The sequence below is a fragment of the Muntiacus reevesi genome, unplaced genomic scaffold (genome assembly GCF_963930625.1).
Source record: "Muntiacus reevesi unplaced genomic scaffold, mMunRee1.1 SCAFFOLD_33, whole genome shotgun sequence".
NCBI lineage: Eukaryota > Metazoa > Chordata > Mammalia > Artiodactyla > Cervidae > Muntiacus > Muntiacus reevesi.
In genome coordinates, this window is record NW_027078014.1 from 1,146,372 (window position 1) to 1,171,935 (window position 25,564).

Sequence of the window (25,564 nt, forward strand, 5' to 3'; positions counted from 1 at the left end):
TGACACGTGATTCCCACGTGATTCCCACGTGATTGACACGTGATTCCCACGTGATTCCCACGTGATTGACACGTGATTGACACGTGATTCCCACCTGATTCCCACGTTAATTCCACTTGATTGACACGTGATTGACAAGTGATTCCCACCTGATTCCCACGTGAATCCCACGTGATTGAGATGTGATTACCAATGATTCCCACGTGATTGACACATGATTCCCACGTGATTCCCACATGATTGACACGTGATTCCCACGTGATTCTCACGTGATTCCCATGTGATTCACACATAATTCTCTCCTGATTGACACGTGATTCCCACGTGATTCCCACGTGATTCCCACGTGATGCCCACGTGATGCCCACGTGATTGACACGTGATTCCCACATGATTCCCACGTGATTGAAACGTGATTCCCACCTGATTCCGACGTGATTACCACGTGATTCCCTCGTGATTCACAAGTGATTCCCATTTGATTCTCACATGATTCCCACGTGATTCCCACGTGATTCACAAGTTATTCCCACGTGATTCCCACGAGATTCCCGCGTGATTGACACGTGAATCCCGCGTGATTCCCAAGTGATTCCCACGTGATTGACACGTGATTCCCACCTGATTCCCACGTGATTTCCACGTGATTGAGATGTGATTCCCGCGTGATTCCCACGTGATTGACACGTGATTCCCACGTCATTCCCTCGTGATTGATGCGTGATTCCCACGTGATTCCCACGTGATTGACACGTGATTCCCAAGTGATTCCCACGTGATTCCCACTTGATTGACACGTGATTCCCATGTGATTCCCACGTGATTGACATGTGATTCCCACGTGATTCCCACGTGATTGACACGTGATTCCCACGTGATTCTCACGTGATTCCCACGTGATTTTCACGTGAAACCTACGTGATTCCCAAGAAACTCCCACGTAATTGACACGTGATTCCCACGTGATTCCCACGTGAATCCCACGTGAATCCCACGTGATTCCCACGTGATTACCTCGTGAATCACACGTGATTCCCATGTGATTCTCACATGATTCCCACGTGATTCCCACGTGATTCACAAGTTATTCCCACGTGATTCCCACGAGATTCCCGCGAGATTGACACGTGAATCCCACGTGATTCCCACGTGATTGACACGTGATTCCCACGTGATTTCCACGTGATTGGGATGTGATTCCCGCGTAATTCCGACGTGATTCCCACGTGATTGACACGTGATTCAAACGTGATTTCCACGTGATTCGCACGTAATTCCCACGTGATTGACACGTGATTCTCACGTGATTCCCACGTGATTGACAAGTGATTGTCACGTTTTTCTCACGTGATACACACGTGATTGACACGTGATTTCCACGAGATTCCCAGATGATTGGCACGTGATTCCCACGTGATACCCATGTGATCCCCACGTGATTACCACGTGATTCCCAGATGATTGACACGTGATCTCCAATTGATTCCCACGTGATTGACACGTGATTCCCACGTGATTCCCACATGATTGACACGTGATTCCCACGTGATTCTCACGTGATTCCCATGTGATTCACACATGATTCTCTCCTGATTGCCACGTGATTCCCACGTGATTCCCACGTGATTCCCACGTGATGCCCACGTGATGCCCACGTGATTGACACGTGATTCCCACGTGATTGACACGTGATTCCCCCGTCATTCCCTCGTGATTGATACGTGATTCCCACGTGATTCCCACGTGATTTCCACGTGATTGACACGTGATTCGCACGTGAATCCCACGTGATTCCCACTTGATTGACACGAGATTCCCACGTGATTCCCACGTGAATCCCACGTGATTCCCACATGATCCCCACGTGATTCCCTCGTGATTCCCACATGGTTGACACGTGATTCGCACGTGATTCCAACGTGATTCCCACGTTTTTGACACGTGACTGACACGTGATTCCCACTTGATTCTCACGTGATTCCCATGTGATTCCCCCGTGATTGACACGTTATTACCTCCTGATTCCACACACGTGATTCCCACTTGATTCTCACGTGATTCCCAAGTGAATCCCACGTGATTGACACGTGATTCCCACGTGATTTTCACGTGAAACCTACGTGATTCCCAAGTGACTCCCATGTGATTGAGACGTGATTCCCACGTGATTCCCACGTGAATCCCACGTGATTCCCACGTGATTATCCCGTGATTCCCACGTGATTGACACGTGATTTCCACATGATTCCCACGTGATTGACACGTGATTCCCATGTGATTTTCATGTGAAACCTACGTGATTCCCAAGTGACTCCCACGTGATTGAAACGTGATTCCCACGTGATTCCCACGTGATTGAAACGTGATTCCCACCTGATTCCGACGTGATTACCACGTGATTTCCTCGTCATTCAAACGTGATTCCCATGTGATTCTCACATGATTCCCACGTGATTCCCACGTGATTCACAAGTTATTCCCACGTATTTCCCACGAGATTCCCGCGTGATTGACACGTGAATCCCACGTGATTCCCAAGTGATTCCCACGTGATTGACACGTGATTCCCACCTGATTCCCACGTGATTTCCACGTAATTGAGATGTGATTCCCGCGTGATTCCCACGTGATTGACACGTGATTCCCACGTGATTTGCACATGATTCCCACGTGATTCCCAAGTGATTCCCCCGTGATTGACACGTGATTCCCACGTGATTCCCACGTGATTACCACGTGATTTCCACGTGTTTCCCACGTGATTCCCTCGTGATTTCCACGTGATTCCCACGTGATTCCCTCGTGATTGATACGTGATTCCCATGTGATTCCCACGTGATTGAAACGTGATTCCCACGTGATTGACACGTGATTCCCACGTGATTCCCACGTGATTGACACGTGATTCCCACGTGATTCCCACGTGATTGACACGTGATTGACATGTGATTCCCACCTGATTCCCACGTGAATTCCACTTGATTGAGACGTGATTGACAAGTGATTCCCACCTGATTCCCACGTGAATCCCACGTGATTGAGATGTGATTCCCAATGATTCCCACGTGATTGACACATGATTCCCACATGATTCCCACATGATTGACACGTGATTCCCACGTGATTCTCACGTGATTCCCATGTGATTCACACATGATTCTCTCCTGATTGACACGTGATTCCCATGTGATTCCCACGTGATTCCCACGTGATGCCCACGTGATGCCCACGTGATTGACACGTGATTCCCACGTGATTGACACGTGATTCCCACGTCATTCCCTCGTGATTGATGCGTGATTCCCACGTGATTCCCACGTGATTGACACGTGATTCCCAAGTGATTCCCACGTGATTCCCACTTGATTGACACGTGATTCCCACGTGATTGACACGTGATTCCCACGTGATTCTCACGTGATTCCCACGTGATTTTCACGTGAAACCTACGTGATTCCCAAGTAACTCCCACGTAATTGACACGTGATTCCCACGTGATTCCCATGTGAATCCCACGTGAATCCCACGTGATTCCCACGTGATTACCTCGTGATTCACACGTGATTCCCATGTGATTCTCACATGATTCCCACGTGATTCCCACGTGATTCACAAGTTATTCCCACGTGATTCCCACGAGATTCCCGCGTGATTGACACGTGAATCCCACGTGATTCCCACGTGATTGACACGTGATTCCCACGTGATTCCCACGTGATTTCCACGTGATTCCCCCGTGAATCCCAGGTGAATGTCACGTGATTCCCACGTGATTTCCACGTGATTGAGATGTGATTCCCGCGTAATTCCGACGTGATTCCCACGTGATTGACACGTGATTCAAACGTGATTTCCACGTGATTCGCACGTAATTCCCACGTGATTGACACGTGATTCTCACGTGATTCCCACGTGATTGACAAGTGATTGTCACGTTATTCTCACGTGATACACACGTGATTGACACGTGATTTCCACGAGATTCCCAGATGATTGGCACGTGATTCCCACGTGATACCCACGTGATTCCCACGTGATTACCACGTGATTCCCAGATGATTGACACGTGATCCCCAATTGATTCCCACGTGATTGACACGTGATTCCCACGTGATTCCCACATGATTGACACGTGATTCCCACGTGATTCTCACGTGATTCCCATGTGATTCACACATGATTCTCTCCTGATTGACACGTGATTCCCACGTGATTCCCACGTGATTCCCACGTGATTCCCACGTGATGCCCACGTGATGCCCACGTGATTGACACGTGATTCCCACGTGATTGACACGTGATTCCCCCGTCATTCCCTCGTGATTGATACGTGATTCCCACGTGATTCGCACGTGATTCCCACGTGATTGACACGTGATTCGCACGTGAGTCCCACGTGATTCCCACTTGATTGACACGAGATTCCCAGGTGATTCCCACGTGAATCCCACGTGATTCCCACGTGATCCCCACGTGATTCCCTCGTGATTCCCACGTGGTTGACACGTGATTCGCACGTGATTCCAACGTGATTCCCACGTTTTTGACACGTGACTGACACGTGATTCCCACTTGATTCTCACGTGATTCCCATGTGATTCCCCCGTGATTGACACGTGATTATCTCCTGTTTACACACACGTGATTCCCACTTGATTCTCACGTGATTCCCAAGTGAATCCCACGTGATTGACACGTGATTCCCACGTGATTTTCACGTGAAACCTACGTGATTCCCAAGTGACTCCCATGTGATTGAGACGTGATTCCCACGTGATTCCCACGTGAATCCCACGTGATTCCCACGTGATTATCCCGTGATTCCCACGTGATTGACACGTGATTTCCACATGATTCCCACGTGATTGCCACGTGATTGAAACGTGATTCCCACCTGATTCCGACGTGATTACCACGTGATTTCCTCGTGATTCAAACGTGATTCCCATGTGATTCTCACATGATTCCCACGTGATTCCCACGTGATTCACAAGTTATTCCCACGTGATTCCCACGAGATTCCCGCGTGATTGACACGTGAATCCCACGTGATTCCCAAGTGATTCCCACGTGATTGACACGTGATTCCCACCTGATTCCCACGTGATTTCCTCGTAATTGAGATGTGATTCCCGCGTGATTCGCACGTGATTGACACATGATTCCCGCGTGATTTGCACATGATTCCCACGTGATTCCCAAGTGATTCCCCCGTGATTGACACGTGATTCCCACGTGATTCCCACGTGATAACCACGTGATTTCCACGTGTTTCCCACGTGATTCCCTCGTGATTTCCACGTGATTCCCACGTGACTCCCTCGTGATTGACACGTGATTCCCATGTGATTCCCACGTGATTGAAACGTGATTCCCACGTGATTGACACGTGATTCCCACGTGATTCCCACGTGATTGACACGTGATTCCCACGTGATTCCCACGTGATTGACACGTGATTGACATGTGATTCCCACCTGATTCCCACGTGAATTCCACTTGATTGACACGTGATTGACAAGTGATTCCCACCTGATTCCCAGGTGAATCCCACGTGATTGAGATGTGATTCCCAATGATTCCCACGTGATTGACACATGATTCCCACGTGATTCCCACATGATTGACACGTGATTCCCACGTGATTCTCACGTGATTCCCATGTGATTCACACATAATTCTCTCCTGATTGACACGTGATTCCCACGTGATTCCCACGTGATTACCACGTGATGCCCACGTGATGCCCACGTGATTGACACGTGATTCCCACGTGATTCCCACGTGATTGAAACGTGATTCCCACCTGATTCCGACGTGATTACCACGTGATTCCCTCGTGATTCAAAAGTGATTCACATGTGATTCTCACATGATTCCCACGTGATTCCCTCGTGATTCACAAGTTATTCCCACATGATTCCCACGAGATTCCCGCGTGATTGACACGTGAATCCCGCGTGATTCCCAAATGATTCCCACGTGATTGACACGTGATTCCCACCTGATTCCCACGTGATTTCCACGTGATTGAGATGTGATTCCCACGTGATTGACACGTGATTGACACGTGATTCCCACCTGATTCCCACGTGAATTCCACTTGATTGACACGTGATTGACAAGTGATTCCCACCTGATTCACACGTGAATCCCACGTGATTGAGACGTGATTCCCAATGATTCCCACGTGATTGACACGTGATTCCCACGTGATTCCCACATGATTGACACGTGATTCCCACGTGATTCTCACGTGATTCCCATGTGATTCACACATGATTCTCTCCTGATTGACACGTGATTCCCATGTGATTCCCACGTGATTCCCACGTGATGCCCACGTGATGCCCACGTGATTGACACGTGATTCCCACTTGATTGACACGTGATTCCCACGTCATTCCCTCGTGATTGATGCGTGATTCCCACGTGATTCCCACGTGATTTACACGTGATTCCCAAGTGATTCCCACGTGATTCCCACTTGATTGACATGTGATTCCCATGTGATTCCCACGTGATTGACACGTGATTCCCACGTGATTCCCACGTGATTGACACGTGATTCCCACGTGATTCTCACGTGATTCCCACGTGATTTTCACGTGAAACCTACGTGATTCCCAAGTAACTCCCACGTGATTGACACGTGATTCCCAGGTGATTCCCACGTGAATCCCACGTGAATCCCACGTGATTCCCACGTGATTACCACGTGATTCACACGTGATTCCCATGTGATTCTCACATGATTCCCACGTGATTCCCACGTGATTCACAAGTTATTCCCACGTGATTCCCACGAGATTCCCGCGTGATTGACACGTGAATCCCACGTGATTCCCACGTGATTGACACGTGATTCCCACATGATTCCCACGTGATTTCCACGTGATTCCCCCGTGAATCCCAGGTGAATGTCACGTGATTCCCACGTGATTTCCACGTGATTGAGATGTGATTCCCGCGTAATTCCGACGTGATTCCCACGTGATTGACACGTGATTCAAACGTGATTTCCACGTGATTCGCACGTGATTCCCACGTGATTGACACGTGATTCTCACGTGATTCCCACGTGATTGACAAGTGATTGTCACGTTATTCTCACGTGATACACACGTGATTGACACGTGATTTCCACGAGATTCCCAGATGATTGGCACGTGATTCCCACGTGATACCCACGTGATTCCCACGTGATTCCCACGTGATTGACACGTGATTCCCATGTGATTTTCATGTGAAACCTACGTGATTCCCAAGTGACTCCCACGTGATTGAAACGTGATTCCCACGTGATTCCCACGTGATTGAAACGTGATTCCCACCTGATTCCGACGTGATTACCACGTGATTTCCTCGTGATTCAAACGTGATTCCCATGTGATTCTCACATGATTCCCACGTGATTCCCACGTGATTCACAAGTTATTCCCACGTGATTCGCACGAGATTCCCGCGTGATTGACACGTGAATCCCACGTGATTCCCAAGTGACTCCCACGTGATTGACACGTGATTCCCACCTGATTCCCACGTGATTTCCACGTAATTGAGATGTGATTCCCGCGTGATTCCCACGTGATTGACACGTGATTCCCACGTGATTTGCACATGATTCCCACGTGATTCCCAAGTGATTCCCCCGTGATTGACACGTGATTCCCACGTGATTCCCACGTGATTCCCACGTGATTTCCACGTGATTCCCACCTGATTCCCTCGTGATTTCCACGTGATTCCCACTTGATTCCCTCGTGATTGACACGTGATTCCCATGTGATTCCCACGTGATTGAAACGTGATTCCCACGTAATTGACACGTGATTCCCACGTGATTGCCACGTGATTGACACGTGATTCCCACGTGATTCCCACGTGATTGACACGTGATTGACACGTGATTCCCACCTGATTCCCACGTGAATTCCACTTGATTGACAGGTGATTGACAAGTGATTCCCACCTGATTCCCACGTGAATCCCACGTGATTGAGACGTGATTCCCAATGATTCCCACGTGATTGACACATGATTCCCATGTGATTCCCACATGATTGACACGTGATTCCCACGTGATTCTCACGTGATTCCCATGTGATTCACACATAATTCTCTCCTGATTGACACGTGAATCCCACGTGATTCCCACGTGATTCCCACGTGATGCCCACGTGATGCCCACGTGATTGACACGTGATTCCCACGTGATTGACACGTGATTCCCACGTCATTCCCTCGTGATTGATACGTGATTCCCTTGTGATTCCCACGTGATTGACACGTGATTCCCAAGTGATTCCCACGTGATTCCCACTTGATTGACATGTGATTCCCATGTGATTCCCACGTGATTGACACGTGATTCCCACGTGATTCCCACGTGATTGACACGTGATTCCCACGTGATTCTCACGTGATTCCCACGTGATTTTCACGTGAAACCTACGTGATTCCCAAGTAACTCCTACGTGATTGACACGTGATTCCCACGTGATTCACACGTGATTACCTCGTGATTCACACGTGATTCCCATGTGATTCTCACATGATTCCCACGTGATTCCCACGTGATTCACAAGTTATTCCCACGTGATTCCCACGAGATTCCCGCGTGATTGACACGTGAATCCCACGTGATTCCCACGTGATTGACACGTGATTCCCACATGATTCCCATGTGATTTCCACGTGATTTCCCCGTGAATCCCAGGTGAATGTCACGGGATTCCCACGTGATTGCCACGTGATTGAGATGTGATTCCCGCGTAATTCCGACGTGATTCCCACGTGATTCCAACGTGATTGAAACGTGATTCCCACCTGATTCCGACGTGATTACCACGTGATTTCCTCGATTCAAACGTGATTCCCATGTGATTCTCACATGATTCCCACGTGATTCCCACGTGATTCACAAGTTATTCCCACGTGATTCGCACGAGATTCCCGCGTGATTGACATGTGAATCCCACGTGATTCCCAAGTGATTCCCACGTGATTGACACGTGATTCCCACCTGATTCCCACGTGATTTCCACGTAATTGAGATGTGATTCCCGCGTGATTCCCACGTGATTGACACGTGATTCCTACGTGATTTGCACGATTCCCACGTGATTCCCAAGTGATTCCCCCGTGATTGACACGTGATTCCCACGTGATTACCACGTGATTCCCACGTGATTTCCACGTGATTCCCACCTGATTCCCTCGTGATATCCACGTGATTCCCACGTGATTCCCTCGTGATTGACACGTGATTCCCATGTGATTCCCACGTTATTGAAACGTGATTCCCACGTGATTGACACGTGATTCCCACGTGATTGCCACGTGATTGACACGTGATTCCCACGTGATTCCCACGTGATTGACACGTGATTGACACGTGATTCCCACCTGATTCCCACGTGAATTCCACTTGATTGACACGTGATTGACAAGTGATTCCCACCTGATTCCCACGTGAATCCCACGTGATTGAGACGTGATTCCCAATGATTCCCACGTGATTGACACATGATTCCCACGTGATTCCCACATGATTGACACGTGATTCCCACGTGATTCTCACGTGATTCCCATGTGATTCACACATAATTCTCTCTTGATTGACACGTGATTCCCACGTGATTCCCACGTGATGCCCACGTGATGCCCACGTGATTGACACGTGATTCCCACGTGATTGACACGTGATTCCCACGTCATTCTCTCGTGATTGATACGTGATTCCCTTGTGATTCCCACGTGATTGACACGTGATTCCCAAGTGATTCCCACGTGATTCCCACTTGATGACATGTGATTCCCATGTGATTCCCACGTGAGTGACACGTGATTCCCACGTGATTCCCACGTGATTGACACGTGATTCCCACGTGATTCTCACGTGATTCCCACGTGATTTTCACGTGAAACCTACGTGATTCCCAAGTAACTCCTACGTGATTGACACGTGATTCCCACGTGATTCACACGTGATTACCTCTTGATTCCCACATGATTCCCATGTGATTCTCACATGATTCCCACGTGATTCCCACGTGATTCACAAGTTATTCCCACGTGATTCCCACGAAATTCCCGCGTGATTGACACGTGAATCCCACGTGATTCCCACGTGATTGACACGTGATTCCCACATGATTCCCATGTGATTTCCACGTGATTCCCCCGTGAATCCCAGGTGAATGTCACAGGATTCCCACGTGATTGCCACGTGATTGAGATGTGATTCCCGCGTAATTCCGACGTGATTCCCACGTGATTGACACGTGATTCAAACGTGATTTCCACGTGATTCGCACGTGATTCCCACGTGATTGACACGTGATTCCCACGTGATTCCCACGTGATTCCCACGTGATGCCCACATGATGCCCACGTGATTGACACGTGATTCCCACGTGATTGACACATGATTCTCACGTCATTCCCTCGTGATTGATGCGTGATTCCCACGTGATTCCCACGTGATTCTCAAGTGATTCCCACGTGATTCCCACTTGATTGACACGTGATTCCCATGTGATTCCCACGTGATTGACACGTGATTCCCACGTGATTCCCACGTGATTGACACGTGATTCCCACGTGATTCTCACGTGATTTTCACGTGAAACCTACGTGATTCGCAAGTAACTCCCACGTGATTGACACGTGATTCCCACGTGATTCTCACGTGAATCCCACGTGAATCCCACGTGATTCCCACGTGATTACCTCGAGATTCACACGTGATTCCCATTTGATTCTCACATGATTCCCACGTGATTCACAAGTTATTCCCACGTGATTCCCACGAGACTCCCGCGTGATTGACACGTGAATCCCACGTGATTCCCACGTGATTGACACGTGATTCCCACATGATTCCCACGTGATTGCCACGTGATTCCCCCGTGAATCCCAGGTGAATTTCTCGTGATTCCCGCGTGATTTCCACGTGATTGAGATGTGATTCCCGCGTAATTCCGACGTGATTCCCACGTGATTGACACGTGATTCAAACGTGATTTCCACGTGATTCGCACGTGATTCCCACGTGATTGACACGTGATTCTCACGTGATTCCCACGTGATTGACAAGTGATGGGCACGTTATTCTCATGTGATGCACACGTGATTGACACGTGATTTCCACGAGATTCCCAGATGATTGGCACGTGATTCCCACGTGATACCCACGTGATTCCCACGTGATTACCACGTGATTCCCAGATGATTGACACGTGATCCCCAATTGATTCCCACGTGATTGACACGTGATTCCCACGTGATTCCCACATGATTGACACGTGATTCCCACGTGATTCTCACGTGATTCCCATGTGATTCACACATGATTCTCTCCTGATTGACACGTGATTCCCACGTGATTCCCACATGATGCCCACGTGATGCCCACGTGATGCCCACGTGATGCCCACGTGATTCCCACGTGATTGACATGTGATTCCCACGTCATTCCCTCGTGATTGATACGTGATTCCCACGTGATTCCCACGTGATTCCCACGTGATTCCCACGTGATTCGCACGTGAGTCCCACATGATTCCCACTTGATTGACACGAGATTCCCACGTGATTCCCACGTGAATCCCACGTGATTCCCACGTGATCCCCATGTGATTCCCTCGTGATTCCCACGTGATTGACACGTGATTCGCACGTGATTCCAACGTGATTCCCACGTTTTTGACACGTGACTGACACGTGATTCCCACTTGATTCTCACGTGATTCCCATGTGATTCCCCCGTGATTGACACGTGATTACCTCCTGATTCCACACACGTGATTCCCACTTGATTCTCACGTGATTCCCAAGTGAATCCCACGTGATTGACACGTGATTCCCACGTGATTTTCACGTGAAACCTACGTGATTCCAAAGTGACTCCCATGTGATTGAAACGTGATTCCCACGTGATTCCCATGTGAATCCCACGTGATTCCCATGTGATTATCCCGTGATTCCCACGTGATTGACACGTGATATCCACATGATTCCCACGTGATTGACACGTGATTCCCATGTGATTTTCATGTGAAACCTACGTGATTCCCAAGTGACTCCCACGTGATTTAAACGTGATTCCCCCGTGATTCCCACGTGATTGAAACGTGATTCCCACCTGATTCCGACGTGATTTCCACGTAATTGAGATGTGATTCCCGCGTGATTCCCACGTGATTGACACGTGATTCCCACGTGATTTGCACATGATTCCCACGTGATTCCCAAGTGATTCACAAGTTATTCCCACGTGATTCCCACGAGATTCCCGCGTGATTGACACGTGAATCCCACGTGATTCCCAAGTGATTCCCACGTGATTGACACATGATTCCCACCTGATTCCCACGTGATTTCCACGTAATTGAGATGTGATTCCCGCGTGATTCCCACGTGATTGACACGTGATTCCCACGTGATTTGCACATGATTCCCACGTGATTCCCAAGTGATTCCCCCGTGATTGACAGGTGATTCCCAGGTGATTCCCACGTGATTACCACGTGATTTCCACGTGTTTCCCACGTGATTCCCTCGTGATTTCCACGTGATTCCCACGTGATTCCCTCGTGATTGACACGTGATTCCCATGTGATTCCCACGTGATTGAAACGTGATTCCCACGTGATTCCCACGTGATTGACACGTGATTCCCACGTGATTCCCACGTGATTGACACGTGATTGACAAGTGATTCCCACCTGATTCCCACGTGAATCCCAAGTGATTGAGATGTGATTCCCAATGATTCCCACGTGATTGACACATGATTCCCACGTGATTCCCACATGATTGACACGTGATTCCCACGTGATTCTCACGTGATTCCCATGTGATTCACACATAATTCTCTCCTGATAGACACGTGATTCCCACGTGATTCCCACGTGATTCCCACGTGATGCCCACGTGATGCCCACGTGATTGACACGTGATTCCCACGTGATTCCCACGTGATTGAAACGTGATTCCCACCTGAATCCGACGTGATTACCACGTGATTCCCTCGTGATTCACAAGTGATTCCCATGTGATTCTCACATGATTCCCACGTGATTCCCACGTGATTCACAAGTTATTCCCACGTGATTCCCACGAGATTCCCGCGTGATTGACACGTGAATCCCGCGTGATTCCCAAGTGATTCCCACGTGATTGACACGTGATTCCCATCTGATTCCCACGTGATTTCCACGTGATTGAGATGTGATTCCGCGTGATTCCCACGTGATTGACACGTGATTCCCACGTGATTTCCACATGATTCCCCCGTGAATCCCAGGTGAATGTAACGGGATTCCCACGTGATTCCCAAGTGATTCCCACGTGATTGACACGTGATTCCCACGTGATTCCCACGTGATTCCCTCGTGTTTGAGATGTTATTCCCACATGATTCTCACGTGATTCCCAAGTGATTCCCCCGTGATTGACACGTGATTCCCACGTGATTACCACGTGATTTCCACGTGATTCCCACGTGATTCCCTCGTGATTGACACGTGATTCCCATGTGATTCCCACGTGATTGAAACGTGATTCCCACGTGATTGACACGTGATTCCCACGTGACTCCCACGTGATTGACACGTGATTCCCACGTGATTCCCACGTGATTGACACGTGATTGACACGTGATTCCCACCTGATTCCCATGTGAATTCCACTTGATTGACACGTGATTGACAAGTGATTCCCACCTGATTCCCACGTGAATCCCACGTGATTGAGACGTGATTCCCAATGATTCCCACGTGATTGACACGTGATTCCCACGTGATTCCCACATGATTGACACGTGATTCCCACGTGATTCTCACGTGATACCCATGTGATTCACACATGATTCTCTCCTGATTGACACGTGATTCCAATGTGATTCCCACGTTATTCCCACGTGATGCCCACGTGATGCCCACGTGATTGACACGTGATTCCCACGTGATTGACACGTGATTCCCACGTCATTCCCTCGTGATTGATGCGTGATTCCCACGTGATTCCCACGTGATTGACACGTGATTCCCAAGTGATTCCCACGTGATTCCCACTTGATTGACACGTGATTCCCATGTGATTCCCATGTGATTGACACGTGATTCCCACGTGATTCCCACGTGATTGACACGTGATTCCCACGTGATTCTCACGTGATTCCCATGTGATTCACACATGATTCTCTCCTGATTGACACGTGATTCCCACGTGATTCCCACGTGATTCCCACGTGATGCCCACGTGATGCCCACGTGATTGACACGTGATTCCCACGTGATTGACACGTGATTCCCCCGTCATTCCCTCGTGATTGATACGTGATTCCCACGTGATTCCAACGTGATTCCCACGTGATTCCCACGTGATTGACACGTGATTCGCACGTGAGTCCCACGTGATTCCCACTTGATTGACACGAGATTCCCACGTGATTCCCACGTGAATCCCACGTGATTCCCACGTGATCCCCACGTGATTCCCTCGTGATTCCCACGTGGTTGACACGTGATTCGCACGTGATTCCAACGTGATTCCCACGTTTTTGACACGTGACTGACACGTGATTCCCACTTGATTCTCACGTGATTCCCATGTGATTCCCCCGTGATTGACACGTGATTACCTCCTGATTTCACACACGTGATTCCCACTTGATTCTCACGTGATTCCCAAGTGAATCCCACGTGATTGACACGTGATTCCCACGTGATTTTCACGTGAAACCTACGTGATTCCCAAGTGACTCCCATGTGATTGAAACGTGATTCCCACGTGATTCCCACGTGAATCCCACGTGATTCCCACGTGATTATCCCGTGATTCCCACGTGATTGACACGTGATTTCCACATGATTCCCACGTGATTGACACGTGATTCCCATGTGATTTTCATGTGAAACCTACGTGATTCCCAAGTGACTCCCACGTGATTGAAACGTGATTCCCACGTGATTCCCACGTGAATCCCACGTGATTCCCACGTGATTATCCCGTGATTCCCACGTGATTGACACGTGATTTCCACATGATTCCCACGTGATTGACACGTGATTCCCATGTGATTTTCATGTGAAACCTACGTGATTCCCAAGTGACTCCCATGTGATTGAAACGTGATTCCCACGTGATTCCCACGGGATTCTAACGTGATTGACACGTGATTTTCACGTGATTCCCACGTGATTGACACGTAATTCCCAAATGATTCCCACGTGATTGACACGTGATTCCCAAGTGATTACCACGTGATTACCATATGATCCCCATGTGATTCCTACGTGACTCCCGCCTGATTCGAACGGGACTCCCACGTGATTCCCACGTGATTGACGCATGATTCCCATGTGACTCCCACGTGATTCCCACGTGATTCCCAAGGGATTGACAGGTGATTCCCACGTGGTTCCCACGTGATTCCCAAATGATTCCCACGTGATTGACACGTCATTCCCACATGATACCCACGAGACTCCCACGTTATTCACACGTTATTGACACGTGATTCCCTCTTGATTGACACGTGATTCCCAGGTGATTCCCACGTGGTTCCCACGTGATTCCCAAATGATTCCCACATGATTGACACGTCATTCCCACATGATACCCACGTGATTCCCTCGTGATTCCCATGTGATTGACACGTGATTCCCACTTGATTGACACGTGATTCCCAGGTGATTCCCACGTGATTCCCTCGTGATTCCCACGTGATTGACACGTGATTCCCTCGTGATTGACACGTGATTCCAACCTGATTTTCAATTGATTCCCACGTGACTCCCACGTGAATGACACGTGATTCCCACGTGAATCGCACGTGATTGACAGGTTATTCCCACGTGATTCACTTGTGATAGACACGTGATTCCCACATGATTCCCACGTGATTGACACGTAATTCCCACGTGATTACCACGTGATTACCCCGTGATTCCCACGTGATACCCAGGTGATTCCCACTTGATTCCAACGTGACTCCCACGTGATTCCCCCGTGATTGACGCATGATTCCCACGTGATTCCCACGTGATTTCCACATGATTGACACGTGATTCCCAGGTGATTCCCTCGTGATTGATACGTGATTCCCACGTGATTCCTACGCGATTCCCTCGTGACTGACACGTGATTCGCACGTGATTCCCACGTGAATGACACGTGATTCCCACGTGATTCCCACGTGTTTCCTACGTGACTCCCACGTGATTCCCACGTGATTAAAGCGTGTTTCCACCGTGATTCGCACGTGATTCCCTAGTGATTCCCAAATGATTCCCACGTGATTCCCACGTGATTCCCACGTGACTGAAACGTGATTCCCAAGTGATTTCCTCATGATTTCCACGTGATTGACACGTGATTCCCAGGTGATTCCCAAATTATTGTCACGTGATTCCCACGTGATTGCCACGTGATTCCTTCGTGATTCCCACATGATTCCTACGTGATTGACAAGTGATTCCCACGTGATTGTCACTTTATTCACACTTGATACCCACGTGATTCCCACGTGATTCCCACGTGATTCCCACGCGATTGACACGTGATTCCCACATGATTCCCACGTGATTGTCACGTGATTCACACTTGATTCACACGTGTTTCCCACGTATTCCCACGTGATTGACACGTGGTTCCCACGTGAATCCAACGTGATTGACACATGATTCCCTAATGATTCCCACGAGATGCCCACCTGATGCCCACGTGAATGACACGTGATTCCCACGTGACTCCCACGTGATTGACACGTGAATCCCACGTGATTCCCAAGTGATTCCCACGTGATTGACACGTGATTCCCACCTGATTCCCACGTGATTTCCACGTAATTGAGATGTGATTCCCGCGTGATTCCCACGTGATTGACACATGATTCCCACGTGATTTGCACATGATTCCCACGTGATTCCCAAGTGATTCCCCCGTGATTGACACGTGATTCCCACGTGATTCCCACGTGATTACCACGTGTTTTCCACGTGTTTCCCACGTGATTCCCTCGTGATTTCCACGTGATTCCCACGTGATTCCCTTGTGATTGACACGTGATTCGCATGTGATTCCCACGTGATTGAAACGTGATTCCCACGTGATTGACACGTGATTCCCACGTGATTCCCACGTGATTGACACGTGATTCCCACGTGATTCCCACGTGATTGACACGTGATTGACATGTGATTCCCACCTGATTCCCACGTGAATTCCACTTGATTGACACGTGATTGACAAGTGATTCCCAACTGATTCCCACGTGAATCCCACGTGATTGAGATGTGATTCCCAATGATTCCCACGTGATTGACACATGATTCCCACGTGATTCCCACATGATTGACACGTGATTCCCACGTGATTCTCACGTGATTCCCATGTGATTCACACATGATTCTCTCCTGATTGACACGTGATTCCCATGTGATTCCCACGTGATTCCCACGTGATGCCCACGTGATGCCCACGTGATTGACACGTGATTCCCACGTGATTGACACGTGATTCCCACGTCATTCCCTCGTGATTGATGCGTGATTCCCACTTGATTCCCACGTGATTGACACGTGATTCCCAAGTGATTCCCACGTGATTCCCACTTGATTGACACGTGATTCCCACGTGATTCCCACGTGATTGACACGTGATTCCCACGTGATTCTCACGTGATTCCCACGTGATTTTCACGTGAAACCTACGTGATTCCCAAGTAACTCCCACGTAATTGACACGTGATTCCCACGTGATTCCCATGTGAATCCCACGTGAATCCCACGTGATTCCCACGTGATTACCTCGTGATTCACACGTGATTCCCATGTGATTCTCACATGATTCCCACGTGATTTCCACGTGATTCACAAGTTATTCCCACGTGATTCCCACGAGATTCCCGCGTGATTGACACGTGAATCCCACGTGATTCCCACGTGATTGACACGTGATTCCCACGTGATTCCCACGTGATTTCCACGTGATTCCCCCGTGAATCCCAGGTGAATGTCACGTGATTCCCACGTGATTTCCACGTGATTGAGATGTGATTCCCGCGTAATTCCGACGTGATTCCCACGTGATTGACACGTGATTCAAACGTGATTTCCACGTGATTCGCACGTAATTCCCACGTGATTGACACGTGATTCTCACATGATTCCCACGTGATTGACAAGTGATTGTCACGTTATTCTCACGTGATACACACGTGATTGACACGTGATTTCCACGAGATTCCCAGATGATTGGCACGTGATTCCCACGTGATACCCACTTGATTCCCACGTGATTACCACGTGATTCCCAGATGATTGACACGTGATCCCCAATTGATTCCCACGTGATTGACACGTGATTCCCACGTGATTCCCACATGATTGACACGTGATTCCCACGTGATTCTCACGTGATTCCCATGTGATTCACACATGATTCTCACCTGATTGACACGTGATTCCCACGTGATTTCCACGTGATTCCCACGTGATGCCCACGTGATGCCCACGTGATTGACACGTGATTCCCTCGTGATTGACACGTGATTCCCCCGTCATTCCCTCTTGATTGATACGTGATTCCCACGTGATTCCCACGTGATTCCCACGTGATTGACACGTGATTCGCACGTGAGTCCCACGTGATTCCCACTTGATTGACACGAGATTCCCACGTGATTCCCACGTGAATCCCACGTGATTCCCACGTGATCCCCACGTGATTCCCTCGTGATTCCCACGTGGTTGACACGTGATTCGCACGTGATTCCAACGTGATTCCCACGTTTTTGACACGTGACTGACACGTGATTCCCACTTGATTCTCACGTGATTCCCATGTGATTCCCCCGTGATTGACACGTGATTACCTCCTGATTCCACACACGTGATTCCCACTTGATTCTCACGTGATTCCCAAGTGAATCCCACGTGATTGACACGTGATTCCCACGTGATTTTCACGTGAAACCTACGTGATTCCCAAGTGACTCCCATGTGATTGAGACGTGATTCCCACGTGAATCCCACGTGATTCCCACGTGATTATCCCGTGATTCCCACGTGATTGACACGTGATTTCCACATGATTCCCACGTGATTGACACGTGATTCCCATGTGATTTTCATGTGAAACCTACGTGATTCCCAAGTGACTCCCACGTGATTGAAACGTGATTCCCACGTGATTCCCACGTGATTGAAACGTGATTCCCACCTGATTCCGACGTGATTACCACGTGATTTCCTCGTCATTCAAACGTGATTCCCATGTGATTCTCACATGATTCCCACGTGATTCCCATGTGATTCACAAGTTATTCCCACGTGATTCCCACGAGATTCCCGCGTGATTGACACGTGAATCCCACGTGATTCCCAAGTGATTCCCACGTGATTGACACGTGATTCCCACCTGATTCCCACGTGATTTCCACGTAATTGAGATGTGATTCCCGCGTGATTCCCACGTGATTGACACATGATTCCCACGTGATTTGAACATGATTCCCACGTGATTCCCACGTGATTCCCTCGTGATTGACACGTGATTCCCATGTGATTCCCACGTGATTGAAACGTGATTCCCACGTGATTGACACGTGATTCCCACGTGATTCCCACGTGATTGACACGTGATTCCCACGTGATTCCCACGTGATTGACACGTGATTGACATGTGATTCCCACCTGATTCCCACGTGAATTCCACTTGATTGACACGTGATTGACAAGTGATTCCCACCTGATTCCCACGTGAATCCCACGTGATTGAGATGTGATTCCCAATGATTCCCACGTGATTGACACATGATTCCCACGTGATTCCCACATGATTGACACGTGATTCCCACGTGATTCTCACGTGATTCCCATGTGATTCACACATAATTCTCTCCTGATTGACACGTGATTCCCACGTGATTCCCACGTGATTACCACGTGATGCCCACGTGATGCCCACGTGATTGACACGTGATTCCCACGTGATTCCCACGTGATTGAAACGTGATTCCCACCTGATTCCGACGTGATTACCACGTGATTCCCTCGTGATTCACAAGTGATTCCCATGTGATTCTCACATGATTCCCACGTGATTCCCACGTGATTCACAAGTTATTCCCACGTGATTCCCACGAGATTCCCGCGTGATTGACACGTGAATCCCGCGTGATTCCCAAGTGATTCCCACGTGATTGACACGTGATTCCCACCTGATTCCCACGTGATTTCCACGTGATTGAGATGTGATTCCCGCATGATTCCCACGTGATTGACACGTGATTCCCACGTGATTTCCACATGATTCCCCCGTGAATCCCAGGTGAATGTCACGTGATTCCCACGTGATTCCCAAGTGATTCCCACGTGATTGACACGTGATTCCCACGTGATTCCCACGTGATTCCCTCGTGTTTGACATGTTATTCCCACATGATTCTCACGTGATTCCCACCTGATTCCGACGTGATTACCACGTGATTCCCTCGTGATTCACAAGTGATTCCCATGTGATTCTCACATGATTCCCACGTGATTCCCACGTGATTCACAAGTTATTCCCACGTGATTCCCACGAGATTCCCGCGTGATTGACACGTGAATCCCGCGTGATTCCCAAGTGATTCCCACGTGATTGACACGTGATTCCCACCTGATTCCCACGTGATTTCCTCGTGATTGAGATGTGATTCCCGCATGATTCCCACGTGATTGACACGTGATTCCAACGTGATTTCCACATGATTCCCCCGTGAATCCCAGGTGAATGTCACGTGATTCCCACGTGATTCCCAAGTGATTCCCACGTGATTGACACGTGATTCCCACGTGATTCCCACGTGATTCCCTCGTGTTTGACATGTTATTCCCACATGATTCTCACGTGATTCCCAAGTGATTCCCCCGTGATTGACACGTGATTCCCACGTGATTCCCACGTGATTACCACGTGATTTCCACGTGATTCCCACGTGATTGCCTCGTGATTTCCACGTGATTCCCACGTGATTCCCTCGTGATTGACACGTGATTCCCATGTGATTCCCACGTGATTGAAACGTGATTCCCACGTGATTGACACGTGATTCCCACGTGATTCCCACGTGATTGACACGTGATTCCCACGTGATTCCCACGTGATTACCACGTGATTTCCACGTGATTCCCACGTGATTGCCTCGTGATTTCCACGTGATTCCCACGTGATTCCCTCGTGATTGACACGTGATTCCCATGTGATTCCCACGTGATTGAAACGTGATTCCCACGTGATTGACACGTGATTCCCACGTGATTCCCACGTGATTGACACGTGATTCCCACGTGATTCCCACGTGATTGACACGTGATTGACACGTGATTCCCACCTGATTCCCACGTGAATCCCACGTGATTGAGACGTGATTCCCAATGATTCCCACGTGATTGACACGTGATTCCCACGTGATTCCCGCATGATTGACACGTGATTCCCACGTGATTCTCACGTGATTCCCATGTGATTCACACATGATTCTCTCCTGATTGACACGTGATTCCCATGTGATTCCCACGTGATTCCCACGTGATGCCAACGTGATGCCCACGTGATTGACACGTGATTCCCACTTGATTGACACGTGATTCCCACGTCATTCCCTCGTGATTGATGCATGATTCCCACGTGATTCCAACGTGATTTACACGTGATTCCCAAGTGATTCCCACGTGATTCCCACTTGATTGACACGTGATTCCCATGTGATTTCCACGTGATTGACACGTGATTCCCACGTGATTCCCACGTGATTGACACGTGATTCCCACGTGATTCTCACGTGATTCCCACGTGATTTTCACGTGAAACCTACATGATTCCCAAGTAACTCCCACGTGATTGACACGTGATTCCCACGTGATTCCCACATGAATCCCACGTGAATCCCACGTGATTCCCACGTGATTACCTCGTGATTCACACGTGATTCCCATGTGATTCTCACATGATTCCCACGTGATTCCCACGTGATTCACAAGTTATTCCCACGTGATTCCCACGAGATTCCCGCTTGATTGACACGTGAATCCCACGTGATTCCCACGTGATTGACACGTGATTCCCACATGATTCCCACGTGATTTCCACGTGATTCCCCCGTGAATCCCAGGTGAATGTCACGTGATTCCCACGTGATTTCCACGTGATTGAGATGTGATTCCCGCGTAATTCCGACGTGATTCCCACGTGATTGACACGTGATTCAAACGTGATTTCCACGTGATTCGCACGTGATTCCCACGTGATTGACACGTGATTCTCACGTGATTCCCACGTGATTGACAAGTGATTGGCACGTTATTCTCACGTGATACACACGTGATTGACACGTGATTTCCACGAGATTCCCAGATGATTGGCACGTGATTCCCACGTGATACCCACGTGATTCCCACGTGATTCCCACGTGATTGACACGTGATTCCCACGTGATTCCCACATGATTGACACGTGATTCCCACGTGATTCTCACGTGATTCCCATGTGATTCACACATGATTCTCTCCTGATTGACACGTGATTCCCACGTGATTCCCACGTGATTCCCACGTGATGCCCACGTGATGTCCACGTGATTGACACGTGAGTCCCATGTGATTGACACGTGATTCCCCCGTCATTCCCTCGTGATTGATACGTGATTCCCACGTGATTCCCACGTGATTCCCACGTGATTCCCACGTGATTGACACGTGATTCGCACGTGAGTCCCACGTGATTCCCACTTGATTGACACGAGATTCCCACGTGATTCCCACGTGAATCCCACGTGATTCCCACGTGATCCCCACGTGATTCCCTCGTGATTCCCACGTGGTTGACACGTGATTCGCACGTGATTCCAACGTGATTCCCACGTTTTTGACACGTGACTGACATGTGATTCCCACTTGATTCTCACGTGATTCCCATGTGATTCCCCCGTGATTGACACGTGATTACCTCCTGATTCCACACACGTGATTCCCACTTGATTCTCACGTGATTCTCAAGTGAATCCCACGTGATTGACACGTGATTCCCACGTGATATTCACGTGAAACCTACGTGATTCCCAAGTGACTCCCATGTGATTGAAACGTGATTCCCACGTAATTCCCACGTGAATCCCACGTGATTCCCACGTGATTATCCCGTGATTCCCACGTGATTGACACGTGATTTCCACATGATTCCCACGTGATTGACACGTGATTCCCATGTGATTTTCATGTGAAACCTACGTGATTCCCAAGTGACTCCCACGTGATTGAAACGTGATTCCCACGTGATTGACACGTGATTGACACGTGATTCCCACCTGATTCCCACGTGAATTCCACTTGATTGACACGTGATTGACAAGTGATTCCCACCTGATTCCCACGTGAATCCCACGTGATTGAGACGTGATTCCCAATGATTCCCACGTGATTGACACATGATTCCCACGTGATTCCCACATGATTGACACGTGATTCCCACGTGATTCTCACGTGATTCCCATGTGATTCACACATAATTCTCTCCTGATTGACACGTGATTCCCACGTGATTCCCACGTGATTCCCACGTGATGCCCACGTGATTGACACGTGATTCCCACGTGATTCCCACGTGATTGAAACGTGATTCCCACCTGAATCCGACGTGATTACCACGTGATTCCCTCGTGATTCACAAGTGATTCCCATGGGATTCTCACATGATTCCCACGTGATTCCCACGTGATTCACAAGTTATTCCCACGTGATCCCCACGAGATTCCCGCGTGATTGACACGTGAATCCCGCGTGATTCCCAAGTGATTCCCACGTGATTGACACGTGATTCCCACCTGATTCCCACGTGATTTCCACGTGATTGAGATGTGATTCCCGCGTGATTCCCACGTGATTGACACGTGATTCCCACGTGATTTCCACATGATTCCCCCGTGAATCCCAGGTGAATGTCACGGGATTCCCACGTGATTCCCAAGTGATTCCCACGTGATTGACACTTGATTTGCACGTGATTCCCACGTGATTCCCTCGTGTTTGACATGTTATTCCCACATGATTCTCACGTGATTCCCAAGTGATTCCCCCGTGATTGACACGTGATTCCCACATGATTCCCACGTGATTACCACGTGATTTCCACGTGATTCCCACGTGATTCCCTCGTGATTGACACGTGATTCCCATGTGATTCCCACGTGATTGAAACGTGATTCCCACGTTATTGACACGTGATTCCCACGTGATTCCCACGTGATTGACACGTGATTCCCAAGTGATTCCCACGTGATTGACACGTGATTGACACGTGATTCCCACCTGATTCCCATGTGAATTCCACTTGATTGACACGTGATTGACAAGTGATTCCCACCTGATTCCCACGTGAATCCCACGTGATTGAGACGTGATTCCCAATGATTCCCACGTGATTGACACGTGATTCCCACGTGATTCCCACATGATTGACACGTGATTCCCACGTGATTCTCACTTGATTCCCATGTGATTCACACATGATTCTCTCCTGATTGACACGTGATTCCAATGTGATTCCCACGTGATTCCCACGTGATGCCCACGTGATGCCCACGTGATCGACACGTGATTCCCACGTGATTGACACGTGATTCCCACGTCATTCCGTCGTGATTGATGCGTGATTCCCACGTGATTCCCACGTGATTGACACGTGATTCCCAAGTGATTCCCACGTGATTCCCACTTGATTGACACGTGATTCCCATGTGATTCCCACGTGATTGACACGTGATTCACACGTGATTCCCACGTGATTGACACGTGATTCCCACGTGATTCTCACGTGATTCCCATGTGATTTTCACGTGAAACCTACGTGATTCCCAAGTAACTCCCACGTGATTGACACGTGATTCCCAAGTGATTCCCACGTGATTCCCACTTGATTGACACGTGATTCCCATGTGATTCCCACGTGATTGACACGTGATTCCCAAGTGATTCCCACTTGATTGACACGTGTTTCCCACCTGATTCCCTCGTGATTCCCACATGATTCCAAACGTGATTCCCACGTGATTGACACGTGATTCCCATGTTATTGACACGTGATTCCCTCGTGAGTGACACGTGATTCCCACGTGATTCCACGTGATTCCCACATGTTTCTCACGAGATTGACACGTGATTCCAACGTGATTCCCACGTGATTCCCTCGTGATTCCCACATGATTGACACGTGATTCCCACGTGATTCCCACGTGATTCCCTCGTGATTCCCACGTGATTGACACGTGATTCCCTCGTGATTGACACGTGATTCCAACCTGATTTTCAATTGATTCCCACGTGACTCCCACGTGAATGACACGTGATTCCCACGTGAATCCCACGTGATTGACAGGTTATTCCCACGTGATTCACTTGTGATAGACACGTGATTCCCACATGATTCCCACGTGATTGACACGTAATTCCCACGTGATTACCACGTGATTACCACGTGATTCCCACGTGATACCCAGGTGATTCCCACTTGATTC